This window comes from Polypterus senegalus, chromosome 1 (genome assembly GCF_016835505.1).
Source record: "Polypterus senegalus isolate Bchr_013 chromosome 1, ASM1683550v1, whole genome shotgun sequence".
Lineage (NCBI taxonomy): Eukaryota > Metazoa > Chordata > Cladistia > Polypteriformes > Polypteridae > Polypterus > Polypterus senegalus.
This window is the reverse complement of record NC_053154.1, coordinates 1585197-1595697: the sequence shown is the minus strand read 5'-3', so window position 1 is coordinate 1595697 and position 10501 is coordinate 1585197. Positions and strand designations below refer to the sequence as shown.

Here is a 10501-nt window from a genome sequence, read left to right as displayed (position 1 = left end):
ATAAACACAGGTGGGAATCTCTGCTTGTCACCTCCAGTTCACACTTGACTGCATTATCATCGTTTTGTACCCTAAAAACTTCTCTCCTGCTGCTCTTCCTGATACTGTTGAATGTTGCTGTACGATTGTGAGTTACTGTCTGTCTCCTGTGGACAACCAGACAATAATCACTGAAAAAAATGTCACACTTGTAATCACCACCATTATTTCAGTACATGTGATTAAGAAGACCACAGACAACTGTCAGCACTCCAGTTATTGTAGTTAGCTAAATAAATCAAGTATAAACTCACCTAAAATGAAGCCTCTTTTCTCTGTTGGAGTTAAGGCCATGTTACATTGATGACTTTTCCAGCGATTTTCATTCATAGCCTTCATTTACATAATCTTAGGGAGTCAGAGGCAGATGGCGGTCATCAGCTGTGACATTCTCAGCGACCATCTTCAACTAGCCCATAATGAGCTTGAGAGATGAAAACCAGTGAAGGACAATGCATAGAATTACAGTGACAAGAAATAAGGAGCGTGTGTGTTTAGGTACTCGCAAAGAGAAGAGAGGCCTGTCTGTCTAATGTCATAAGAGAATGGAAAAAGAAAAAGGGCAGCGAGTATGGCTGAGATCATTGGACTTGTGAACCCTTCATACAGCACCAGCTACCACAAAAAGAGGCACACAGGACTGTGCTGGGAGGATGGCATATGGTTGGTAAATGTGACATGACCAGCGATTCTCTGTCGTGTAAATTGAGTTGGTCTGTCAATGAGATCAGCAGTGCAGTCGTCAAGTTTGACATTCCCAACAACTAGAACCTGCATAATGTGGCGTTGATTTTATTTGCAAAAGACCCCAGAAAGCCAGGAGGACTGCTGCTGCAGACTGTCTAGTGATTGGCCGACATGCTATTTGTCATTTATAAAAGCTCACATGCATATACCATAATATATGTGGTTAGAGCAATAACTGTTAACTACACATAATATTATTCATTTCTACTTTATTTATTTTATATGTCCAGCTGATTGTGTTTTTCCTTTCATGATTAAATACTGAAATGGGTTTATTCTGAACAACAGCGTGACTTTTTTTAATTGAAAATGTGTGCTAATATTGCAATTGAAAACATACACAAACACTGAAGTCTTCTAATTTCTCAAAGGAATAAGCCACATACCTAAGGATGCCAGCTGGGATTAAGTAGCGGTGCATTTATGGCTCAAAGCACTTCGTCACACAAAAAGCTGTGGGAATTAGCAAATGAACAAACTACCAAGACATGGAGTTGAATTAAAAACAGAACTTTTAAAACAACCCTGATAAGACATCTGAACTAACCAACAAGCACTATGGGCTGAATGGTCTCGTTTCGCTGACTGAGCTGCCCCTACACTTTAAGTTATTGGATGGCAGTGAGTGAGTAAATCCTCTGAAGATTGTGCACCGTAGATGGCAGCCGCTGTGGGTCGTCGTTCTTCCCCTGTTAATACAACACACTACAAAGCTTTTTTTAGGGGTTCAAGATAAGTAGTGGATGGGCCCCCAGCATCTGCAGGCACGTGAGCTACGTTAGTGAAGATGAGTTTTACAGTCGCTTGACATGCTGACTATTTTACAAAACAACAATTTCTTTATGAATTAAAGTTTTTGTCAACCCGAGTTTGTCTGTCACACTGAATGCAGGCATCAAAACTGACTGCACCTTGTTGGCATTGTGCTCGTTAGTCCTAAAAAGTACACCAAAAAGGTTTTAGGAAACGTTGGTGTAATGTCTCCTAAAGTATTAATGAATTATTAAACCTGTGGGCCTCAGGGACATCTTCAGGGATCTGGTAAGGCAGGCAGTACCAGCCCGAGTAGAGAGGTGGCACTGTTACTCACAACTTTTGTGTCCGCAGTTCAGAAGCTGACCAGCTGGATGACGAGTGACCAGTTCCCACTACCGCAGTGAAGCCCCAGCCCTTTCAGGGCACTGGTGTAAAAACTGCGAGGCCACTGGCCGTAGGCATTCAATAGGGAACCTGATGTGGAGAAGGATGGAGCAGCTCCTCGCCATTGTTTTGCATCAGCTAATGCCAAATTTTCTAAGCACCACCCCATCACTGATAATTGAGCAGGGATTGCTGTCAGGTTCCACATCCCTTCTACTGCCTAACGATTGTTCTTCTTACAGTCTACTAACCCCATCTTATTTCTGTGACATGCCAGTCTACCACTGCCACATCACACTTTTTTAATTCATTTTGTGTTAATGATGGCTGGCCCACTGGTCAGTACTGCTACCTCATGAGTCTGCAACCTCAGTTTACTTGGCAGTCGGTTCGCTGTCTCTCTGAGTCTGAATGTCATTGATTGACGGTTCTACATTTGTCACCATGTGTGCCACACGTCCCTTTGGCTGACAGGGAGCACACATCTGGTTCCATACAAAAGCTCGGGGAAACAGATGGATGTACCCCCATTGACATAAACAAAACAGCCTCCAGTCCAATTTATTGTCACTTTTCTAATTTTTTAAATTTTTTTTTACTGTATTATGGTAATAAAAATGACAAAGAATATATTTTCTTCATATTTTTTTAATCTAGTTTCTGTGGACTTAGTGTCAGGTACTCCATCTCTTGCATTTAGATCAGGCACTGAGACGGAGTACGGACTAAGAAAAGCCATCACAGCAGCCAAGAGGCAGTACAGAGAGAAGCTGGAGGGCTTCAATTCTACTGCTGACTCTGGACGTATGTGGCAGGGCCTACAGGACCACCACCAGCACCATCAGCTCCACAGACACTCTGCCGGATGATCTCAACATGTTCTACACCCGCTTTGAGATGTCCAGCAACAGCACAGTGTGGAGGCACACACACACACACACACACACACCCGGACCACCAAACCCCCCCCTTCCCCTCCCCCAAAGGTCTCTTCAGGTCAGGTGCACAAAGCACTAAGTAAGATCAACCCTCATAAGGCAGCAGGACCAGAACATCCCTGGGTGGGCTCTCAGAGCATGTGCCAACGAGCTGGCTGCTGTTCTCTTCTTCATCTTCAACCTTTCCCTCAGTCAGCGCATCGTTCCATCCTGCTTTAAGACTACGATCATCGTCCCCCTTGCTATAAAAACCCACCCACCTGCCTGAATGACTACAGGCCTGTAGCACTCACTCCAATCATCATGAAGTGTTTTGAGAGAGTGGTGCTGGCCCACATTCAGAGCAGCATACCGGACCCCCTGGACCCCCTGCAGTATGCCTACTGGCCCAACAGGTCCACCTCAGATGCCATCGTGGCTGCACTACATTATTCCCTCTCCCACCTGGAGAACAAAGACTCCTACATCAGGATGCTGTTTGTTGACCACAGCTCCGCCTTTAACACAGTTATCCCCATAAACTGTCTGCACCCCACCCTCTGTTACTGGCTCCTAGACTTTGTGACTGGCAGGCCCAGTCTGTCAGGATTGGTAATAGGACTTCAGCCACCATTATCACAAACACAGGTGCCCCACAGGGATGCGTCCTCAGCCCCATCCTCTACACCCTGCTCACCCACGACTGAGTCACCTCCCACAAAGATAACATCATCCTAAAGTTTGCAGACGACACCACAGTGATATGACACATCACTGGTGGGGACGAGGTGGCCTACAGGAGGGAGGTGGCTAGTCTGGTGTCATGGTGTGAGGACAACAACCTCACCCTCAACACAGACAAGACAAAGGAGATGATAGTGGACATGAGGAAGGAGAGGAGACCTCATTGGCCACTGTTCATCCAAGGGCTTGAAGTGGAGAGGGTGATCAGCATTAAATACCTGGGCGTCTACATCAGTGAGGACCTCACTTGGACACAACACACACAGCTGGTCAAGAGGGCTCAACAGTGGTTCTGAGGAGGCTGAGGAAGTTTGCTATGTTGACTAAGATCCTCGGCAACTTTTACAGCTGCATTGTTGGGAACATCTTGACCAGGTGAATCACCGCGTAGTACTACAACACTACTGCTATGGACCACAAACGCCTGCAGAGAGTGGCAAAGACTGCTGAGAAGATCACCAGGACCCCACTGCCCTCTCAGCAGAGCATTTACAACTGCAGAGTCCGCAGGAGAACTGCCTCGATCATCAGGGACCCCACCCAGGGACCCCACCCACTCCCAACACGAACTGTTCACACTTCTACCCTCAGGCAGGAGGTAATAGAGTATGAAATGCAGGACTTCCAGGCTAAAGAACTCTTTCTTTCCCAAGGCCTTTAGACTCCTAAATAACTGACTGGAGTTTATAACCGTGGGCCACCTCATTCTATCGACCTCACACCACTGTGTCCATCACGCACCTACCTGCACAATTACACTTTATACTTCTATTCTGTTTTTATACTTTATGCTACATGTGTTACTTATTATCTATCTGCTACTTATTACTTATGTTTATACGTTGGTTTGTTAACCATTGGCATTTGGTGTGGACAGAAAAGAAAGAATTTCATTGTACAGGGAAACGTGTTTCTTTATTGTGCACATGACAATAAACTTTGAATTGAATTGAGTTGAGGTGCTGAACGCCATTTCAGCAAAATAAAAATGCAAAACACAAGATGAGAAGAAAAAATTGATTAAAATATTATTAAACATGACATTTTGTGAAATTCATTGTATAAAAACAGAAAAAGAAAAATCAAGTTAATTTATGTCATCGGGCGGCACGGTGGCGCAGTGGTAGCGCTGCTGCCTTGCAGTTAGGAGACCCGGGTTCGCTTCCCGGGTCCTCCCTGCGTGGAGTTTGCATGTTCTCCCCGTGTCTGCGTGGGTTTCCTCCCACAATCCAAAGACATGCAGGTTAGGTGGATTGGCGATTCTAAATTGGCCCGAGTGTGTGCTTGGTGTGAGGGTGTGTGACCTGCGGTGGGTTGGCACCCTGCCCAGGATTGGTTCCTGCCTTGTGCCCTGTGTTGGCTGGGATTGGCTCCAGCAGACCCCCGTGACCCTGTATTCGGATTCAGCGGGTTAGAAAATGGATGGATGGATGGATTTATGTCATCACGAGGGTGAGCTTAGTCAGTCACTGCCAAACATGACGGACTTCACCAATTTATTCTTGATTGTATCGGTCGTATTGTAAAAAGAGAAAATGCAAAGGGTCTTCCAGAAAGCAGTTGGGCAACTTCTTCTACCTGGTAGAGAAAATTAGCAGGCATAAAAAAAAGAAAACCATCAGAGCCCAACATGCCAACACTCTCTTGAATCGAGGCTCTAGTCTCAGATGGCTCTGCAAGTTGGAAGATTAAGTTGGGAGATTTGGAAGGTTTGTGCTCCATTCACACCGTTAATTATAGCTGTTGGCTCAGCCAGTGCTGTTCAGCTCCTGAAGGCTCCACAAACCAAAAGAGACGAGATGTTCCAGGCACACAATGTCTGAGAATGTTTAACCATTGCGCTAAAGTTAAGTAGTTCTTAATGGTTGAAGTAAGGTCCATCCAGAGCACGTTGTAAATTTCTCAGTTTGTCACACTTTCTAGATTTTGTGACATTAAAGGAATGAAAGCAGGACATGAACGTTAGCACCATGTGCGCCGTAGGCCTCAAAGGGACCCCAGAGAGTTTGCAGTTTACTCTTCGGTCCAGGATGCAGAAAAGGAGCTTTTGTCAAATCGACCTTGAAGAACTGTGTTTATCTAGGAGAAATCAGGACAAACATTTATTTAACATTATAAATATATTTTAGATTAAAAGAATAGAGGAATATGTTTGATTATAATTAAAAATGGTAGTATGCGATTTAATACCAATTGGAGAAGAACAAACAAAAATACTTTTAGGTCAATCGTATGCCCAGTGACCACAACAGGACAAAGCCGATGACTGCTCACAAAATGTTTAAAACATTACAAGAAAACACAAACCTTCTGAAGAATCAGATTTTTCTTTTGTGCATCCAATCCATCCAAGCTGAGAATTGAAAGTCGATATCTCAAAGACACACCAGCTGCAAACGCAAAAGGGTGAAGTGGGCATTAGAGCTTAAAGTGAACCATTTCTAGTTTCAAACCTGAGGGACACATAAAAATACAACAACACTCAGCGCCCTTTCCTGCTTACTCTCATAACCTTAAAATATGCCCTGATGGAGCAGCTGACATCACAATATGCCACCCTCTGTTGTCATGGAGGGGCACCACAGACAGAAAGTACTCAAAAGAAGAGAGCTTAACGATGAAGAGAAAGCAAACTCCAGTTCATCAAGACAATCGACGTCACCCAGCATTGTCAGATACAAAGTAGGGACTGTCATGGAAGGGACACACACACACACACACACACACACACACACACACACACACACACACGTCATCTCATCATCGTCCATTGATGTTAGGCAGAATGCCTAGAGGGGCCTGGGTGGTCTCGTGGCCTCGGACCCCCTACAGATTTTTTTTTTTCTCCAGCCGTCTGGAGTTTTTTTTTTTGTTTGTTTTTTCTGTCCCCCTGGCCATCGGACCTTACTTTTATTCTATGTTAATTAGTGTACCCTAATTTTAATTCTGATTTATTTTGTCTCTCTTTTCTCTTTCTTCATCATTTAAAGCACTTTGAGCCCCGTCATTTGTATGAAAATGTGCTCTAGAAATAAATATTGTTATTGTTGTTGTTTAACGTCTTCAGTTAATTTAACCTGCATAAAAACCTGAGCACTCAGGTCAAACCCAACAAGACCCCTGGAGAACACAAATTAAAGAACGTGCAGGCCGAGATCTGTGGCCAGCCTTCTTGAGTTATTACGCAGTAGACCAACACATCCCCTAAACTGGCGGCCAAGAAAATAAAACTGGTAACCTGATAAAACGTCTCCCAATGTCCCTTTGAACTTTGGACGGCCTCCCTCTGCAGCCCTGGTGATTGGGTGGCCTGTTTTCCTCTCGTCAGGGTCGTCTCCATCTTGTTTGTTTCAGTGAATTCCACTTTTTCAGCCTCTTGCAGCTGCCTCTTGTGATTCATTTGTCAGGCACAATGAGGTCCACTGCTTGTGTTTTTCCCCCTTAAGCTGGTACCCCAATGGCACCTTTAATAGGGCTCACTGCCCCACATTGAACCATCTTTTAAGCACAGGCCCCCCAGGGTCTCTCCAATCACCAGTATTAGCATCTTTGTGGCCATTATTGGGCCCTCAGCCTGTCCCCTCTGCTCAGCTGCCTTGACTAACCAAGCAAACCTCCAACAATCTGAACAGGTGACATTCGTGTCATAACATTAGGGCAACCATTAAGAAGGATATCAGGGAGGATAAAAGACAATTGGAGAGATTTGTGGCAGATGAAATTTAATGTCAGTAAATGTAAAGTATTACACATTTGATGTTAAAATGTTAGGTTAGAATACACAATGGGCGGTCGGAAAATCGACAGTACACCTTATGAGAAGGATTTAGGAGTCATAGTGGATTCTAAGCTATCGACTCCCTGACAGTGTTCAGAAGCCATTAAGAAGGCTAACAGAATGTCAGGTTATATAGCGCCTTGATGTGTGGAGTACAAGTCACAGGAGGTGACGCTCAAACTTTATAACACACTGGCAAGGCCTCATCTGCAGTCCTGGGTGCAGTTTGGGTCTCCAGGTTACAAAAAGGACAAAGCAGCACTAGAGGAGGTCCAGAGAAGAGCAACTAGGCTGATTCCAGGGCTACAGGGGATGAGTTATGAGGAAAGATTAAAAGAGATGAGCCTTCACAATTTAAACAAAAGAAGATTAGGAGGTGACATGATTGAAGTGTTATAAAGGGAATTAGTACAGTGGATCGAGACTTGTATTTTAAAATGAGTTCATCGAGAACACGGGGACACAGTTGGAAACTTGTGAAGGGTAAATTTCGCACAAACATTAGGAAGCTTTACTTTACACAAAGAATGATAGACACTTGGAATAAGCGACCAAGAGGTGTGGTAGACAGTAAGACGTTAGGGACTTTCAAAACTCGACTTGATCTTTTCTTGGAGGAAACAAGTGGATAGGACTGGCGAGCTTTGTTGGGCTGAATGGCCTGTTCTCGTCTAGATTGTTCTGTTGTTCTAATGTTCTAATAAGATTAACAAGTCGGTGTATTTCAGCATGCATTGGGAATACGTAAAAATGGAAAAATGTACGAGTGCTCGTGTTTGCTACACTGAGAGTTGTTTGATAACAAAAGCTTTCGCTCATTCACAAAATATTCTAAAAATTCTCTATAGAGCCCCAAATAAAACTCTTAGAACATTTTAAAAATGTAAAAGGCAGAAACACTCACTTGCTGACCAAGAGATTGATGTGGCGTCCCCTTTGGTCCCATCTTCTGTCACTGCTGTCATCGTTCACATACGACGTGTTAACCGTCATGGGGTTCAGATCTCCTCCAATTATGATGCTATAGCTGGAAGTGTTGCCACTGGGCAGAGTCCACGAAAGGAGAGCCGAACTTGACGTTGTTCTATTAACACGTAGTTTGGTCACAGCTGCAGGTTCTGCAGAAAGAGAGGACACACAAGATGAAGGCAATGTTGTCTTTGAACCCAGTGATGATTGTCTGAAGACAGGAAGCACATCTTTACACAAAGAGATGTGGAAATATGAAATAAATTGCCTAGACGTGGAGTTAAAGCAGAAAACTTGAGAACCGTTAAGAAGGAACTGGAGGAGACATTAGGTCAACTGAGCTAAACAGACGGGCAACAAATGCACTGAATGTTCTCCCCTTGTTTGTCAGATTTCTTGTGTTCTTATATAAGGAAACTTGGAGTTCCATCATCTTAAAATCCCAAATGCAGCAAAATGAAAAAACACAGAGCTGTGAAATTTGACACAGAAATGAAAGATGCATTAGGCTGTCAAATAGCAGCGAGACACTTTCAGATTTGATACCTTTTTGTGGAATCTATATGTGCACATTGTTGTTATAAGACAAATTTAAATGTGTCAATGGACAGCAGACAATGTTGTACCCGGCTAGCTGATGGTCCAGCATCCTGACAAGCTCAGGTCATGTTTGTGTTTCTCCGCCTCATGTAGTCTTCGTGATATGTGGCCCCTTTAACAAGCACTTACATCAATGCAACTCAACCAGTTGTCAGAACACACAAAAAATGCAAAACTGTGCCAAGTCACTTCAAGGTAAAGCCAGCTTTCCAGCAGGGCACACTGACTCACCCACATGGCACCATTTTAAAGTCAGCAGCCAAACTAAAGAAACGCATCTTGAGGCCAAAATCAGGGCACCTGAAGAATTCACATAAACACAAAAGGTAAGGACTTGCAAAGAGACAGTCGTGGAGCTGAGATTTGAACCTGAGCCTTTGGAGCCGTTAGGATGGAGTGCTGACCGCTGTGTTCTAAAATCATTATTAAAATGAACAGAACTTGAAGATGTGCAAATCTATCTATCTATCTATCTATCTATCTATCTATCAATCTATCTATCTATCTATCTATCTATTATATAGTGCCTTTCACGTCTATCTATCTATCTATCTATCTATCTATCTATCTATCTATCTATCTATCTATCTATCTATCTATCTATCTATTATATAGTGCCTTTCACGTCTATCTATCTATTTATAGTGCCTTTCACATCTATCTATCTATCTATCTATCTATCTATCTATCTATCTATCTATCTATCTATCTATCCATCTATCCCATGTTACATTTTTTCCAGACTGGGCTTATCTAATAAGATATTGTAATAAAGATGGCATGCAATGCTTCCCTGATCCAAGGACCCTGATTCAGCTCCTCTCTTGCTCGATGTGTGTGTGAGACTCTGCTCTCGTGCTCCAGTCTTCCACCTGCATCTCAAAGTGATGTCTGTTTGTCTTACTGGAGACTCCAAGTTGGCCCCAATGTCCCCATCCAGGCCTGGGTTCTGCTTTGGGCCTGACACTGCCTGGATGGGCACCAAACCGTCGGACTTTAAGCTGCCTTAAGCTGATTCAGTAACTAAAACAGCAGCACTGGCAAACTGGGGCAAACGTCCACCATCATTTATACCAGGATGGTTTATAATGGCCATCCATATATTCCTCAACTGTGCTTCCTTTTTCTGATTTAGGGACTGGAGCCTATCCTGTCAGTATCAAGCACAGGGCAGGAACTGCCCATGAATCACGTTAATATCTTCACCTGAAACCTCTCAGAATGTTTGTCAACAGAAGTTGAAAGGTAAGCAGTTATTTCAGACAGAGAAGACAGAAGTGTCGAGGTAAGGTGCTTCAACTCACTAATGTCACCTGAGTGTGGTGACGTATTGCATGTTGATTAGCACTTGCAAGTGAGAGCTGGTCACGGTACACGGCACAATGAGTACTGTCACACACGTGTGTCTGTTGAACACCCTCCTGTCTCATCTTGGATAAGCGGTCCCACCCCCTGCTGTCACCAATAGTATCGTCTCTTTCTTTCCCCGCAATCAGGAGAAGATGCCCACTGTGGGCAATTGACTCCGCCCCTTCCAGTCTGAGGAATAATGAAAGCAAGATGCTCA

General features: G+C 43.9%; 1 long non-coding RNA gene across 1 annotated transcript; it reads right to left on the bottom strand.

Moving 5' to 3' along the window:
* Nucleotides 1-4953: 4953 nt before the first annotated feature.
* On the bottom strand, nucleotides 4954-8488 carry LOC120517579. Its single transcript, XR_005631058.1, has 3 exons — nucleotides 8270-8488; nucleotides 5895-5977; nucleotides 4954-5666 (listed from the first exon to the last, which is right to left on the bottom strand). It is a non-coding gene; the product is annotated as an uncharacterized LOC120517579 (long non-coding RNA).
* Between the last annotated feature and the right edge of the window lie 2013 nt (nucleotides 8489-10501).